Source organism: Pholcus phalangioides, unplaced genomic scaffold (genome assembly GCF_987345545.1).
Source record: "Pholcus phalangioides strain wild (caught in Gottingen) unplaced genomic scaffold, Ppha-v1.0 ptg000020l_1, whole genome shotgun sequence".
In the NCBI taxonomy this organism is placed as follows: domain Eukaryota; kingdom Metazoa; phylum Arthropoda; class Arachnida; order Araneae; family Pholcidae; genus Pholcus; species Pholcus phalangioides.
This window is the reverse complement of record NW_028301613.1, coordinates 4,207,955-4,225,528: the sequence shown is the minus strand read 5'-3', so window position 1 is coordinate 4,225,528 and position 17,574 is coordinate 4,207,955. Positions and strand designations below refer to the sequence as shown.

The 17,574-nt window shown below is 41.0% G+C and overlaps 1 protein-coding gene across 1 annotated transcript in view; it reads left to right on the top strand.

Annotated features, from left to right (window-relative positions):
* Col4a1 (Collagen type IV alpha 1) overlaps window positions 1-17,574 on the top strand; it is a 98,183-nt gene that overhangs the window by 1,897 nt on the left and 78,712 nt on the right. The gene's annotated exons all lie outside the window — the stretch shown is intronic.

Below are 17,574 nucleotides of genomic sequence, written 5' to 3'. Positions count from 1 at the left end.
ATATGGGACGATCCGACTATTCACGAAACAAATGGCTTCCGGACATATTGCTCTGGATTCGCGACTGGTATATACGAGGATTGACAGAAGTCTTCAATAATTTTGGGACGAGACGGCCCTATTTCTGCCAAAAATGCACTAAAAAATAAGTCCATAATTTTTAGGGACCCCCTCTGGCCTGTTGACTCACTCATTAAAATACCATTGTTGCAAGGGCCGTTCGGTCAGGGATCAGCTTTAAAGCCTTGGCCTGGTCAGGGCCGTAACTAACCTTATTGTCCGAAAGGGAAAAAAATTGATTCCCTCCCCCCCCCCCCCCTGTTTTGAAGCAGCAAAAAAAATTGCTTCATTTGCGATTCTCCAATGCCATCTGACACCTGGGCCCTGAAAGTAACTTTACCAGTTACCCAGGCAGGGCCGTCTTAAGAGCATCGTGGGCCCCCGGGCCAATTGGTTTTTCTGAGGCCTTACCTTGCAAATTATAGAGAATTTCAATCGGATCTCATTTTTGTGAGGCCCCTCTTCTCCTGAGGCCCCCGGGCCGTGACCGGGTGGGCCCATGCGTTAAGACGGCACTGTACCCTGGGGACTTTGAGGTTGTTAAGACGGCCTTGCCCCAACTCTAGTTCCGGGCATTGGTACTATTGTGTACGAAATGTTGTAAGAATTGATTTATTTAAAACTTGACGCTATTTGATGATGGCTATGCTCTGGGAATCATTACGAATCATGTATGGTTTACGGAACCCTCCTACAAAGCTAGAACTTCTTACCTAGAATAAAACCTCTCTTTTGCGGACACCAGTGGGTCAACAAAATAAAAAAAAAAACGGTCCTTACCGAAGCTTTAAAAATTAAACTTATATAATTACTGTTTGGCCGTAAAGGAGGGAGACTGCATCTGCTGGATCTCTACTATCGAGAAAGATGCCTCCCGGGATCTTCAGGTTCCTCGAAACTCTTTTTGAGAAACACTGATGAACACTGAAACACATGCCATGATCCTTTACCAAAAAGCATCTTTTGAAAGGTGATCTTTAGTTTTACCGCCGAAAAAAAGGGCTTTTAAAGGAATGCAGCGTGGAAAATATCCAATCCCATGGCGATTTTTCTAATCTAATTACCGATATTTACATTATAATTTATTGACAATTTTTTTTTGGTGCATTTTTTGGCCGGAATAGAGCCGTAAGATGGAGCATCCCGTCCCTTCCCAAAATTGATGAAGACTCCAATGCACAGAGTACCATGCCGAAGTATTTTCATCGTAAAGATTGAGAACATCTGGCGTGTATACCAACGAAAGTAACCTCAAAATATTCCAAATCATCGTAATTCACAGCGATCTTTCATTCATTTCCAGCATTTTCAATTTGCCAGCGCCATCTAGTGACTCACCATAAAATAAAGAGTATTTTACGCGTTACGATAGAATTAAATTCCCAATCATGACAAAAAATCTGATTATTGAACACCGTTATTATCAATGCGTGAATGATTAATCGATCTGTTGCTTATAAAGTGAATGGTTGATGCTTTAGTAATGTAAAATTTTTCTTCAAATAATTTAAATCATAAAGTATAATTTCTGCGGCGTCGTTATGTTCTGGACTATGGAATCTCCAAAAACTTCAGGCACAACATCTTTTTCGAAACAACTGCCAAACTTAATTCAACTCACAACCCTATTATTTTCACCATCGATATAACTAGACCAAAGGATATTCCATATCAACTGGTTACCAACTGGGAAATCTTCCGCTCTACGCTGGAAACATTACCAGTGTGGAACTCAGCGGAATTGACGACGAACTGTATTGAAAATGCAGTAGTTGATGTGACTGAACAAATTAAAACAGCTATTCAAGCCTCTACCAGGAAGATTAAGGCAAAAGAAAACAGATTTGGCATTTCGGAAGAATTACGGGACAAAATCAGACTAAAAAACCGGGTCCGAAAACTCTGGCAAAGATTTAGAAGACGGTCTGACAAAACCACTCTAAACAGACTAGAAAAGGAAATAAGACAAGAAACAACTGAATATGTCAATGAGAGATTCACCCACTTCATTGAGGAGGCCACAGCATCCGATGGCTCACTTTGGAAGGCGTGGAAAATCTGTAAACGAAAATCTCCAGCGGTGGACAAAATTACAAACGAACAAGGTCAACTGTTGTATACAAATGAAGAGATTGTTGAAACGTTTGCTGATAACTATGAAAAGCAATTCATGCCAAACAGTCTGCAATCTCGAAGTATTGCTTCAGCTCATCATGGAAAAGTTCAAGAATTCCTGGATAGAGTTCGCTCGGATGCCTTGCGCGGAATGGGTGCTGCCGGTTTGACCAATGTTGACGAAATCAGGGGCATGATTAACAAACTCAAAACTAAAAAAGCTTCTGGTCATGATGAAATTTCAAATCTCGCTCTTAAAAATCTTCCTCTTTCTATCCTCAAATCATTCACTAATATATTTAATAGCATGCTTCAGACAAGCTATTTTCCTAATGTCTGGAAACTTTCTATTGTCAAACCTCTTCATAAATCTGGAACTGACCCACTTTTCTCTCAAAACTTCAGACCTATCAGCTTACTCAGTAACATTTCTAAAGTCTTTGAACGTATCTATATTTCACGTCTTGACGCTTTCCTGTCCTTCAACAGCATTCTTCGAAGTGAGCAGCACGGATTCAGGCGGGGGCATTCTTGCGTCACTCAGCTGCACAGAGTTACCGAGTTCGTGATGACTGCGTTCAACTACAAGGAACATGTCTGTGCTCTCTGTCTGGATATATGTAAGGCCTTCGACAAAACGAATCACACGACCTTATTATCCAAACTAATTGACCTGGGTTTGCCTGACTATTTCATCATCTTTTTAAACAGTTACCTTTCCAATCGAAGATTCCAAGTCAAAAATGGCAACTGTCTCTCAACTGTTAGACCAATAAGAGCGTCTGTCCCGCAGGGTTCTTGTTTGGGACCACTGCTCTTTGCGCTATACATCAATGACTTCCCAGCTCCTCAGCGCGGAATGCTTGGTCTATTTGCTGACGATGCCATCCTGTTGACCAATCACAAAAAAGGGAAAAAATGTATTGAAAATTTACAAGAATCAACTGAAGACGTTGAGGACTGGTGCCAAGACAACGATATAAAGTTGAATCATCAAAAATGTCAATATATTCTCTTCACAAGACGGTACAAGTTTCCAAGAACTCCCATATACATCGGCAATACGGTGTTGACAAGAAAACTCCAAGTCAAGTATCTAGGTTGTATACTAGATAAGTCGCTCTCATTTTCTCCTCAGGTGATGTACGTAAGAAATAAGGCCTCACAAGCAGTTGGGATGCTATCCAGAATCACATTCCCACAGGCCAGGCTAACGTTGAGGAATAAAGTAATTCTTTTTAAAACTATTATTCGTCCTATTCTGACATATGCTGCCCCAGTGTGGGCTCATGCCAGTCTTGCAAATATGAAACGTTTACAGACACAGCAGAACATCATTCTTCGTCAGTTTACCAGAGCCCCCTGGTATGTGAGAGGAAAAAACATCCGTAAAGATCTTGACTTACCACTAATCTTGGACTATATCAAGGAGCTTGCAAATGCTCATTTTGACAGGCTACGATCTTCTGAACACCCGCATCTTAGAGAAATTGTCTATTATGACCCTAGAATACCCACAGTACACTCTAGGCCAATGGACTTGCTGAGCGTGGATTGGGTGACGAATTGATGTAATTTGCAGAACATTTTCATGATTTTGATTTTTTTTTTTTTTTTTTTCAAAACAATTTATCAATCTAATGTCAGTTTTGTTTGATATTGCGGATGCTGTGATCGCAATTCAGAGGCATTTATATGTTGTTGTTTTTTTCGCAATTAATAATTTTTCTCATTTATTCATAATTTGCGCTTGCATAAAATGGTGCATTGGGTTCGTGTCGTGTTGAAACTGATTTTATTACAATACAGAGATGGTATGTGTCATGTCTTCATTATAACTTTTTCTTTGACGTTCTTGATTATGGTTATATGACTGATGACGGTTCAACAGTACCTCAAACATCTCTGGTTAGTGTCTCTCGATTATGTAAATATTTATAATGTTGGGGTTTTTGGGTAGCATATCATCAGCTACTTCCCGTAAGACATTGCCTCCTTGTTCTTCGATTGTGTTGTGTTTTATCTCGATGAGCATTCATTTCGCGAAGATTTGTAAACAATACTCTCCTGGCTCATTCATTCTCTACACACACACATACACTACATACCTTACACACATGCACAAACTTGTCTTTTTCCTTCTCATACCACCCCTGGTGATCTGTAAGTCGCCAGACAGCCTGCAAAGGCTGGGCAGCGACGGAAACGTTCAATTCTGGTCTGGTCTGGTAAGTATAATTTCTGCGGCGTCGTTTTGTTTTGGATCGGGGCGTATAGCTTTGAGATTATCTCTCAAGGAAGAGTACTTGGGCACAAGGGCGTAGCGGGGGGGGGGTCTGGTTTCCCCCCCCCCGAAATGTGAGAAAATGACCGGAAAAAGATGGCCAAATCCATTGTTCTGTCACTTTGGCCCCCCCCCCCGAAATGAAAGTGGTCCCCCCGAACGAAATTTCTGGCTACGCCCCTGGTTGGGCACATATCTAGCAGCACCATCTAGTGACTTACATAGAAAAAAAAATTACATTGTGATAGAACAAAATCCTCCATTTTTATGACGAAAATCTGATTATTGAAGCCCATAATATTATCAATGTACGAATGATTAATCGATCTGTTGCCTATGAAATGAATGGTTGATGCTTTGTGAAGTGTTTCCTTCAAATAATAATAATGAGATCAGAGATAACACACACACACACAGGGGTCTTCTTTGTTTTCCCTTCCGTTTTTATTTTGTCTCGGAGATCGGGCATAGCTTCGAGATTATCTCTCAAGAAAGAGGACTTCAGCTGGGATGAAAGTAAAGAAGAAGAAGAAAGAGAGATGGGCACATATCTTTAGTGGCTTTCTTTTCGTTTCTTTTAGTGGAAGTGCGCCCACACGCAGATACATGAGATTGAGGGAAAGCGGAGGATGGTAAAATGATCGTGTTTATTACTCCGGCGAGGAATAAAAGGCGGGGACCATCTACAAATTTGGACTGCGAAGGACGGTACTAATTATATTCGTGGGAACAACAACACAATTCACTCGACTAACCAATCTCAAGAGGGTCAATTTCGGGCGACTTCAGATTTTGTCGAGTGGAATGATAATTTTTCCAATTTTCCCTGCCCCCCGTGTTTGGAATTTCGAAAGGTTATTGGTAGGGATCCCACCCCAGAATTTTTAGAGGAAACCCTCAATATTTTAATTTACTGGTTCACAAAGTTTTGCCCAATGTGAATTTTCCCAGCGATAACTTTTCCCATCGGCGTGTGAAACCTTGCCCGATTCCTGTTTCGTTTGCGGCTCCCCAGAAGACAGAGCAATCACTTTTTAAATGGATTTTAGGACACACGGGAACTGTATGAAAAGTTAATTTATTTTATTTTGATAACTATATAACCCCCTTGAAGCAGGAATGGCATATCTGAGTGTTACACGTTATTTGGAAACTTTTTTTCTAATCGGAAGTGTACCTCTACGATCAACGGTTCGCAGGTAAAATGCTATGTCCTCCCGTTTGCTTTGCACCCTGTATATTGTACAACTCGTTGCAAAATATTCAATCGTTCCGTTGTATTCCCCCACCCCCCCCCCTCCCAAGCTAAAAAAATGCTTTTTGATCCAGTCACTGAGGAATTAGAATATGGCTGACTAATGCGTATCACGAATTCCGATACTTTAAGCGATTTTTAAAATTTTCCTGATCCGCATTATAATTGCCAAAATTGGAAATAAGAGCGTGTTTAGAATCCGAGATATTTCGGGTTAACCGCTCGGGATCGCCGTTGTAAGGGTTAGCAATGTACGGTATGTTCCGTAGATGATCTCGAGGAAGTCTTTCAGGTGAAAACTGTGAATCCGGGCAACAAAAGAAGTGACGAAGAACTGAAGGAAAGGAACTATTTTTTTTCATCAAACATTTGCTTCACTAAAGACGGCACTGTTTGCAATGCCCAAACTAAAGGCATAGGCCCACCCGGGCACGGTCCGGGGGCCTCAAGAGAAAAAGGGGGCGGGGGCCTCACAAAAAATATATCTGGTTGGGATTTTCGAGAATTTGCCTGGTAGGGCCTCAGAAAAGTCATTTGGCTCGGGGGGGCCCATCATGCTCTTAAGACGGCCCTGATTGCAAAAGTAGCTCCACAATACAGTGGAACTCCTAACGGACACGTTTCTGATCCCCACCAGTCCAGTGGAATAGGGCTTTAACTTTTTTTTTTCACTCCCCGTTAGCGGACACTCTCGATAGCCGACAGTATAAAAAAAATGGCAAAAATGGCCGCTAAAATCGTCAAGAAACTGAATTCTAAAAATCATAGTTTCCCAAACTTCTCCATCACCCCTATCTCAGAATTTTTTTCCCTCTCCTTGCACCCATTTCATTCGCGATCTGATAGGATCCTATACTGTACTGGATGCTATTATCGTCCAGCAGGTACCGATTTACAGAAAAATCACCGCCACGCAATGCAATTTACCGATGATAAAACTCACTAACGGCAAAATTACCGCTGTAAAAATTCATTGACGGAAAAGTTACCGATGGGAAAATTCGCCGACGGTAAAATTACCGCTGGGAAAATTCGCCGACGGAAAAGTTAACGGTGGGAAAATTTGTCGGCGGAAAAATTACGGCTGGGAAAATTCACCGACAATAGTTCATCACCAGTGAGTAAGTAACTGAGTGATTGAGCGAGCGAGTGACCGAATAAGTTGATGAATAAGCTAGTGAATGACTGTATGAATGATTGTGTGAACGAGCGAGCGAATGAGTAACCGTATGAATGAACGAAATAGTAGGTGAGTGATCGAGTAAGCCCGTGACCGTATGAGTGAACGAGTCAGTGGGAGAGTGAGTAACCGTATGAATGACCGAGTCAGTGGGAGAGTGAGTAACCGTATGAATGACCGAGTCAGTGGGAGAGTGAGTAACCGTATGAATGACCGAGTCAGTTTGTAACCAAGTGAGTAAACGATTGGCTGAGTGAGTGGCCGAATGAGTGATTGAGTGAGTGAGCGATTGAGTGGTTGAGTGAGTGAGCGATTGAGTGGCTGAGTAAGTGAGCGATTGACTCACTCATCTGCTCACTCAGTCATTTTGCTCATTCACTAACTCCCAGACGTTCATGACCAATCACTCACTTGCTTTAGTAACCGAGACAGTTCAGCTCCTACACAGGGCAAAGGCTGATATCGCCAATAACCGAGAGCCGTCCGGCGGCTCTCGGTTACTAAAGCAAAAGTGAAGGTATGTCCCTTGTAATTGCTCATCGAATTTTGCGCCAGTTCGGGCTTCACGAGGCCAGAAAACTAGAAAAAAAAACCAAAATCAATTTCAGACTAGTACGTTGCACCGACTTTCTCTACGATTTCCCCCCCCCCCGCCCTGGGATCGGACCCGGACCCCCACTCGTGACTAGCTCGACGACCTGAGGGTCGTTCACCGACACCAAAGATGAGTTGCCATTAATTGAAAGTAAAATTAAGGGGCAGTGAGGATGGGTGAACGGCGACGCCATGTGAGTAGCCGAACGTCGTTCGTGAGTGGAAATTGATTAATGATCATTTTCCGATTCGATTTCCGTGAAGAGTCTCTGAAAGAATCGGAAAATTTCACGACTATTTTTTTTCTTCCTGTGTCTCGATTGGATCATGAATGTTAACCAGAATGAGGTGCGATGTTCTATAAATAACAATTTATTTCCTTAAAGTGAAAATTCTTCTTATACATGTACAGGGTGGGCAAAAGAAAACCGTAGAAACTTTAAGAATTCATAAAAACCGGAAAAATAACCGAAATAAAGAACGGTTTGCAGGGTTAGCATCGCTAGGTCAAGGGAATTTTTTTCAGACGGGGGGAACTAAAAAACGGCCGATAGCTGGTGCTGAAAAGTCAGAGAAAAGATACGTAAATAACGAACAGAATGCCTCTAAATCGTTTATCACAGCAGTATGTGTTCCACATGACCAGCAACGGCAAAGAGTGCAACAGGTCCGTATTCACCAAAGCTGCGTTAAGAGTTAACCCTTCAAGCGGCTGTGACATGCAAATACAACGCCACAACAGGCAAATTGCCCAACCAGGTGGCTGACTTAAGAACATCATGGATCCCCGAGCCATTTTTTGGAGTCCCTACCAACTACTGCTACACCACACATGCACCCCGCCCACACCCCCTTCCACGGAACCCCCAACGAATCGGTACATGCGGGAATGTGCGTGTACGTGTAGTGAAACCTGACCTGAAGTTTTTTTTGTTTCTCTGTAATGCTTGTTATGCGTAGTGCTGCCATCTGCCACCAGTTTTTCTAACTATGAGTGAAGTGTTATGATTGAATGGTTTATCGTTGTAGGACTGTTGCTCTTTTGAGACTTTTTAACGGGGAGATCGGCTCGCATTTGCGCCTTGAAGTTGGGAACCACAGAAAACCAACTTCAGCCAACCACCACTGTGGGGTTCGAACCCGGATCCTCGCATCGCGAGTCCGTCACTATAACCACTCGACCACCACAGCGGCAAAAGAGTGTAACTATCTGGAGGTGGGTGGGTTTGAACCCATGTACCCTGAACTCTTCCCATCTCTAACTCCGTATCTTACCAACCCACCGACATACACGGTTTACAACGGTGGACTGATTGTGGATTAGGAGCGCAAGCTTATAACCGTCTCATTTGCATATTTCCACCGAATACGCTCGTACCAGCGCCACCTATCGGCCGTTTTTTTAGTTATTATTTTCTTTCCCCTGTCTTAAAAAAAATTCCCGCGACCTAACCCTGCAAACCGTTTTCTATTTCGGTTATTTTTCCGGTTTTTATGCATTTTGAAAGTTTCTACGGACTTTTCGCCCACCCTGTATTAGAAATCCCTGACTGCCTTTGTGTAGGAACAAAACGATATACGCGATAAGAATTTAACATGCATCTGCATTTCTTAAGACAGAAATAGTAGATAATGGATCGAACAGTGCAATCACAGGTCCTGTCCCAAAATAATAAAGGCCACTCAATCAGACTCAGGTTCCAATTTTTCACGTCCAATACTCGGTATTCACGGGGGTACGGTGCGTTCGTTACATTTCGCCTGTCCTGAATGTATGAGTGACCGAATAAATGACTGAGTGTGTGAATCGCCTAGTGATTAGGTGAGTGAGCGTATGAGTAAGTGAGCGTGAGTACGGGTGAGTGAATGATCATGGGGGCCACTCAAACACTACTTCAGCAAATTTTTGGACATTTTTGAGCCCCCCCCCCCCCACCCGTCAGCAAAGTTCAAGAAAACTGTGACCCCTCCCCCTCTTGTCAGCGAAATTTCGTCAGCTCTGCACCCTACCTCCTAACTCATATTAGTGGGATCAGAGATGTTCGCGAGGGGGAGGGGTATAGGGGGGGGGCCTCGTCCCCCCCTCCCCAGACGATCAAAAACTTATTTTTTTAATGCCATGTCAATGCTATTTGAAGGCTAAGAACTCAAATTTTCTTTTCAAGAAATTCGTTATGACCCACCCTCTAAGCCACATATGGTAAACCCACGGCCTGCGGACCAAAAGTAACCAAGTGAGTGCTTGAGTGGCCGTATGAGTGACCGAGTGAGTGCTTGAGTGACCAAGTGCCTGGCCATATAAGTGAACAATTGCCTGACCGCATGAGTGACTACACTCTCTGGGTCTCTCATGCAGGTCACATACTGTCACTCTTATGGTCACAGACCCACTCAGTTGTCCATTCATACGGTCCCTCACCTCTTCGATTGGTCCTCATATTGTTACTTATACGGTCACTCACTTGGTAACTCATGCGGTCATTCATTCATATGGTCACTTGGTCAGTCTTACCGTCACTCACCCCTCCCCCACTTGGTTACTCATACAGTCACTTACTTGGTCACTCATACAGTCACTTACCTACCGAAATGTGACTACTTACTACCTACTTACCGAAATGTGACTTGCTGACCACCCTTGGACATTTATACGAGTCTTGCTTACCCTTACAAATGCATAGGAGACCGGCTGAACCGTAAAAATTCGTACGAAGCTTGCACACTTGTGAAGAAGCGCAGAGGAAGGAGCAATGTGAGCTACTAGATAAGGTAGGCGCATTACCCGTATATCCAGAAACGCGTGGAATGCAATCCCTCTAGACATTTATACGAGGTTTGCAGCTATGCATACTGTCTAGAAATGCGTAGGAGGTTTTGCATGCACCAAAAAATTGCGCAGGAGGCTTGCTAAGAAATATGAATAATAAGGCTTGCTTGTCCCAAGAAATGCATATGAGGCTTGCATAGATCCCGGTTCATGTTTTTTTCATAAATTACCACCAGTAACTAGGCTTAAACAATTTGTAGCACTGTGTGGAAAGTAATTTTACGACCCTCAAAAGCATCTGTAGGCAGGGACCTGCAACCAGGAGAGGTTGAAAGGTTTCTAGCTTAGACCTGTGGGGGCCCAAAAACCACACATTTTTTAAATTTGTTATGCCATTCCATACATTTACCAGATAATCAATGCAGGAGGCCCATGAAATAGTGGTTAGTTTGGGGGTTGTTCAAAAACCCTCTCCTAGAGGGAACCCAAATTTTGGTTCCCAGTGGCGAAACGGCGAATGCAAACAAAGGGAAAATTACTGTTTGTTTATTTTGTCGGCGGGTCCCGGCAGACTCTCTGTCATTTGGCAGGGTTACAACGTTGCGCATTCCTAGCCTCTACCCTAGATCATGTCTGTTACCCTTCAACATGTAAATAGCCCGAGTCAAGAACCCGAAATAGTCCGTGGATCCCTTCCTCAACGCACGAAAATCTTCGGTTCAAGACCTTCTTCCTCTATAATAGCGACCATTTTCGTGTCACATTTCAGCATCAGCAGCAACAACGAAACGTGATCACGTGGATCAAGCATTTTTTCCATTTTTTCCCCCCTAGATGGCTAATATTCAAGATGGATCATTGCGACCCCCCCCCCCATTAACATCTTAGGGACTAGTAAAAAACCTTTTTTCCCCACTCACCACCGAAAAAAAATGGAGGTCAGTGAGTCACAGACGTTCCTTGGAATCCCACTCACCATTGGGATACGTGTGTGTATATGAGGGCACGTATGAGGGCTGTAGCTACTAGCTAGCTACTCAAAGGTCAAAGGGGTTGTATGTGTTTAGAAACATGACCTTTCGAACACGCTATCCTACCCTCCCTGCCCGCTTCAAAAGAAAAAAAGTCTTCTTGGGAAAGGTAGCCATCTAGGGCAGGGACCTCCCCCCCCCCCCCGCCACTCCCTTCCTGAACTTTCTCTACGTTCGGGGCAATCTTGAATGACAAAATGAAAGAATCTCGGATGACTATGCGCGATCCCGGAGCTGTATCCTAACGTGGCACACCGTGACTCTCATGGCCCCCCCACAAGGGCGGGGTTGATAGGGCTGTAGTCCTGGGGCCCGGGACAATTCTTATCATTTTCTGCTTTTCACGCTATAAATTAACTATAGAAGGGCCCGTGAAAAGTCTGACTGGGGGCCCGCGGAACATCCCAGTCTGGGCGTCATCCCACAAGGGCGGGGCTGATAGGGCTGTAGTCCTGGGGCCCGGGAAAATTCTTATCATTTTCTGCTTTTCACGCTATAAATTAACTATACAAGGGCCCGTGAAAAGTCTGACTGGGGGCCCGCGGAACATCCCAGTCTGGGCGTCTTGCTCCAGGATGTGGCGGGGGCCACGGTGACTCTTTTAATACAACTTTGTGTGACCAAAATATTTTTTTTAAGCTATTTAATTTATTATATTCTTTACCTCTCCAGAATTCGATCGATATCTGTGGCACCTTAAAATCCGACACTCCGGTCAGGGGCGCATTTATGGTTTTGGCCGCCTGTGGGCTACACCAGAGGGGTTCTCAAACCTTTTCCACCCGTGGTGCTTCTTCCGAATCAACGCTTATCTGTGACTCTCCACAGCAGTTTAACAAAAAATCTTTTCAAAACGTCTCTGTCGTTCTGCCGCTCCGCGGTGTGCACAGTTTGAGAACCACGCCGGGCTCTTACACGAATTTCTCCGCTTTTTCTGTCATTCTTTAGTCTAATGTTCTAGACCATAGTTTCCCAAACTTTTCGTTCCATCTCCCCCTTCTTCAGAAATGTTTTTCTCTCATCGCCCCCCAACTCAACCGAACCCATAGGATCCTATGTTAAATCCGTAACTTCTATCGGCCCCCCCTGAACCATTCCATCGCCCACTTTGGGAAACACTGTTCTAGACCAGTCTTTCCTCGAATTCGCCACCCTGTTTTACAATTCTCGCTCGGCCTCCCCCCCCCCTCCTGCGAGTACACGTGTGTCTCTTTTTTGGCTAATCCCATGCTCACACACTCTCTAAGCCACTCTTCCTGTCATTCACATGCTGGCACACTGTTTTGGTCACTCCCATGCTCACACTCTCTTTAAGTGATTCTTGTAGTCATTCACGTTCTTGCACACTGGTTTTGGTCATTCACATGAGTGCACACTGTTTTGGCCCTTCCCATGAGCACACACGCTCTCTAAATCACTCTTTTAGTCATTCACATGCTTGAACATGCTCTAGGTCATTCTTGTATTCGTTCACTGACAAGGTTCCTTGTTTTATAGGTCCCTCTTTTGATCATTTATACGTTTACACATGCTCAATGTTCTTTTATTGGTGATTAACACGCTTGCACGCGGTGTAGATCACTCATTTGATCATTCACGTGCTTGTCACGCTCTCCAGATCACTCATTTGATCATTCACGTGCTTGCTCACGATCTAAGCCACTCGTTTGCTAACTCTCTAGGTCACTCACTGACCTAGTCCCTCACCGTGCCGCTGTGTTGGTCGAGTGGTCATAGGGACGGAGGTCCCGGGTTCGAACCCCACCGTCGCCATGATCGGCTTAAGTTGGTCTTCCGTAGTTCCCAACTTCGAGGCACGAAGCCGAGCCGATCTCCTCCTAGAAAGTCTCACTACATACAAACGATACAAATGTAGTCCAATCATGGCACTTCACTTCTGAAATATAGATTTCAGTATTGAAAATCAGACGCAACACCAGATACGCACTCAGACTGTTAGGTACACACGCTTACACTTCCCGCACAACACACTAGGTAGTAAATTGCCCATAGATGGCGATAGACTTGAGTTGTGCTTGCTTTGAAAGAAAGGGAGGAATAAATAAAGTCCCTTACTTGTTTCGGCAGAGGTGGATTTATTATACAGATTTTGCCGCTCTTCTCCCACATATTCTAGTAATTTTCTCGTCGCCACTCATTCCTCAAATTTCTCGCCCCTCTAAACTTGCCGCTCTAGGCCACCCCCTTCCCGTAAATACGCCACTGATTTCGGTAGAGAACAACTGCCGACATTCAATACATTTTATGCGACCAAAATATCTCGTGATGCCTCTACACGATCTCGGAGTGCTTTGGCAGATATCTCCGAAGTGCTGGGATACACCGGTCAAGAATAAATATCCTCTAACAATTCCATGACCAAAATGTCTTGCGGTTATTTGCTGATATAAAAAGGTAAAATTCAGAGATACGAAAATTCAGCGAAGGGAAAATTCACAGGCTAGTAAATTTGTTCAAGGAAAAAATTCATCGACAGGAAAATTCAGTCAAAATAAAATTCAGACAGAAAAATTCAGTCAAAATGAAATTCACAGATAGAAAAATTCAGTCAAAAAAAAAATTCACAGAAAATTCATTCAAAAGAAAATTCGCAGAAAATTCATTCAAAAGAAAATTCACAAAACATTCATTCAAAAAAAATTCCCAGACAAAAAAATTCAGTGAAAAGAAAATTCACAGACAGAAAAATTCAGTGAAAAGAAAATTCACAGACAGAAAAATTCAGTGAAAAGAAAATTCACAGACAGAAAAATTCAATGAAAAGAAAATTCACAGACAGAAAAATTCAGTCAAAAGAAAATTCACAGACAGAAAAATTCAATGAAAAGAAAATTCACAGACAGAAAAATTCAGTCAAAAGAAAATTCACAGAAATTTCAGTCAAAAGAAAATTCATTCAAAAGAAAATTCACAGAAAATTCATTCAAAAGAAAATTCACAAAAAATTCAGTCAAAAGAAAATTCATTCAAAAGAAAATTCACAGAAAATTCATTCAAAAGAAAATTCAGTCAAAAGAAAATTCAGTCAAAAGAAAAATTCACAGAAAATTCAGTCAAAAGAAAAATTCACAGAAAATTCATTCAAAAGAAAATTCACAGAAAATTCATTCAAAAGAAAATTCACAGAAAATTCATTCAAAAGAAAATTCAGTCAAAAGAAAATTCAGTCAAAAGAAAAATTCACAGAAAATTCAGTCAAAAGAAAAATTCACAGAAAATTCATTCAAAAGAAAATTCACAGAAAATTCATTCAAAAGAAAATTCACAGAAAATTCATTCAAAAGAAAATTCACAGAAAATTCATTCAAAAGAAAATTCACAGAAAACTCATTCAAAAGAAAATTCACAGAAAACTCATTCAAAAGAAAATTCAGTGAAAAGAAAATTCAGTGAAAAGAAAATTCAGTGAAAAGAAAATTTACAGACAGAAAAATTCAGTCAAAAGAAAATTCACAGAAAATTCATTCAAAAGAAAATTCACAGAAAATTCATTCAAAAGAAAATTCACAGAAAATTCATTCAAAAGAAAATTCACAGAAAATTCATTCAAAAGAAAATTTACAGAAAATTCATTCAAAAAAAATTCCCAGACAGAAAAATTCAGTCAAAAGAAAATTCACAGAAATTTCCGTCAAAAGAAAATTCACAGAAATTTCAGTCAAAAGAAAATTCATTCAAAAGAAAATTCACAGAAAATTCAGTCAAAAGAAAATTCACAGACAGAAAAATTCAGTCAAAAGAAAATTCACAGAAAATTCATTCAAAAGAAAATTCAGTCAAAAGAAAAATTCACAGAAAATTCAGTCAAAAGAAAAATTCACAGAAAATTCATTCAAAAGAAAATTCACAAAAAATTCATTCAAAAGAAAATTCACAGAAAATTCATTCAAAAGAAAATTCACAGAAAACTCATTCAAAAGAAAATTCACAGAAAATTCATTCAAAAGAAAATTCACAGAAAACTCATTCAAAAGAAAATTCACAGAAAATTCATTCAAAAGAAAATTCAGTGAAAAGAAAATTCACAGACAGAAAAATTCAGTCAAAAGAAAATTCACAGACAGAAAAATTCAGTCAAAAGAAAATTCACAGAAAATTCATTCAAAAGAAAATTCACAGAAAATTCATTCAAAAGAAAATTCACAGAAAATTCATTCAAAAGAAAATTTACAGAAAATTCATTCAAAAAAAATTCCCAGACAGAAAAATTCAGTCAAAAGAAAATTCACAGAAATTTCCGTCAAAAGAAAATTCACAGAAATTTCAGTCAAAAGAAAATTCATTCAAAAGAAAATTCACAGAAAATTCAGTCAAAAGAAAATTCACAGACAGAAAAATTCAGTGAAAAGAAAATTCACAGACAGAAAAATTCAGTGAAAAGAAAATTCACAGACAGAAAAATTCAGTGAAAAGAAAATTCACAGACAGAAAAATTCAGTGAAAAGAAAATTCACAGAAAATTCATTCAAAAGAAAATTCAGTGAAAAGAAAATTCAGTGAAAAGAAAATTCACAGACAGAAAAATTCAGTAAAAAGAAAATTCACTGACAGAAAAATTCAGTGAAAAGAAAATTCCCAGAAAATTCAGTCAAAAGAAAATTCCCAGAAAATTCAGTCAAAAGAAAATTCACAAAATTCAGTCAAAAGAAAATTCACAAAATTCAGTCAAAAGAAAATTCACAAAATTCAGTCAAAAGAAAATTCACAGAAAATTCATTCAAAAGAAAACTCATTCAAAAGAAATTTCATTCAAGAAAAAATTAATTTCACGACCAAAGAATTTAGGGGGGAAATTCTCCAACAGGTAAATTTTTTTAAGGAAAAATTCACTTACACAAAGGGAAATCTATGGACAAAGAGAGCCAAGGGGAAATTTATGCGACTGAAAATTCACAGACGAGTAAATTCATTCACAGACAAAAATCCATCGACAACAATTTATCAACAAGTTGTATTATTGAGCGAGTTAAAATGGGTAGGCCTATATGTGTAACCGAGCGAGCGATTGATTCTCTCATCACTCTCCCTCTTTTTCTCAGTCACCTACTACTCACTGTATTTCCATCACTTGGTCACAAGAATACAAGTAGTGATAGAATAGTGTGTTGGTAAATAATGATAATAATAATAATAATAATTTTTCTTTCTATGAATTTCACTTTGGGTTGGTGATTTTTCGGTCACGCTTAGGGTTGAAGTAGGTTTTCGGTTGTACTGCACTCGATTTTTCATGACAAAACAATTCCTGCAACTACATTATTTAGGAATTTCTCCACGTGCCTCTGTTCCCCCCCCCCCCAGGTGTTGAAATCTCGCAACTCGCGAGGTCGCCGCTGATTTCCGAGCACCACCCCGCGTCATTTCTTAATATGAAAATAATTCCAAATACATAGGTCCCAAGTATTTTTCCCGTCATTCCAGCATTTACATATAGGTGCATGGTCTGGCCAGAAGTTGCATAAAGGTCCATGTCGTTTTTCCCGTGTCGTTCTAAAAGTTACATATACAGGGTGATATTCAGAAAAGATAAGGGGAAAAACGGGATAATGGCGCAATTTACGGAACTGCAAACGGAAGTACCACAGAGGCAACACGTAAGTGAAATGCACGTCTGCTTTTTTTCAGTATTCATAAAGTGCGCCATTATTCCCGTACGTTACAACTGTTAGAACGGTTGCTTGGATTCCAGGAGTTACATATAGGTCCATACTAATCTATTTATCTCGTGCCATTCCAGAAGTTACATACCATATTTTTTTTTTCGTGTCATTCCAGAAGTTATGTATAGGTCCATAGTACTTTTGTTTCTCGTATCGTTCCAGAAGTTGCATACAGGGCAAGCCTTTTCACCTATGTTTTGGGTACGCATAAACACCTAGGTCCTATTTACAGGAAGACGCAATTCTCCTGCTACTCTTAGGAGGTAGAGGGGGGGGTATGCACGCAATCTACTCAAAGTCTCCTAAAAATATCTTAAAATAAACAAACTTCGCACGCATTTTTAGTGGTAGGCATTTCATTTCCATGAGTATGCACGCTCACCCATCATTAATTTCGGGGGGGGGGGGGCGGGTTATCAAGTCTCCTACGCATTTGAAGGAGCGTACTTAAGTCATCCTGCGTATTTTAAGAGGCGCGAGTCTTTTGCGCATTTCAAGTACGTAAATAGTACGAGTCCTACGCATTTCAAGGGAGTACGCAAGCCTTTATGCATGTTAGACACATAAACTTCATTCGCATTCATATATTTCAGGGAAGCATGCTCTC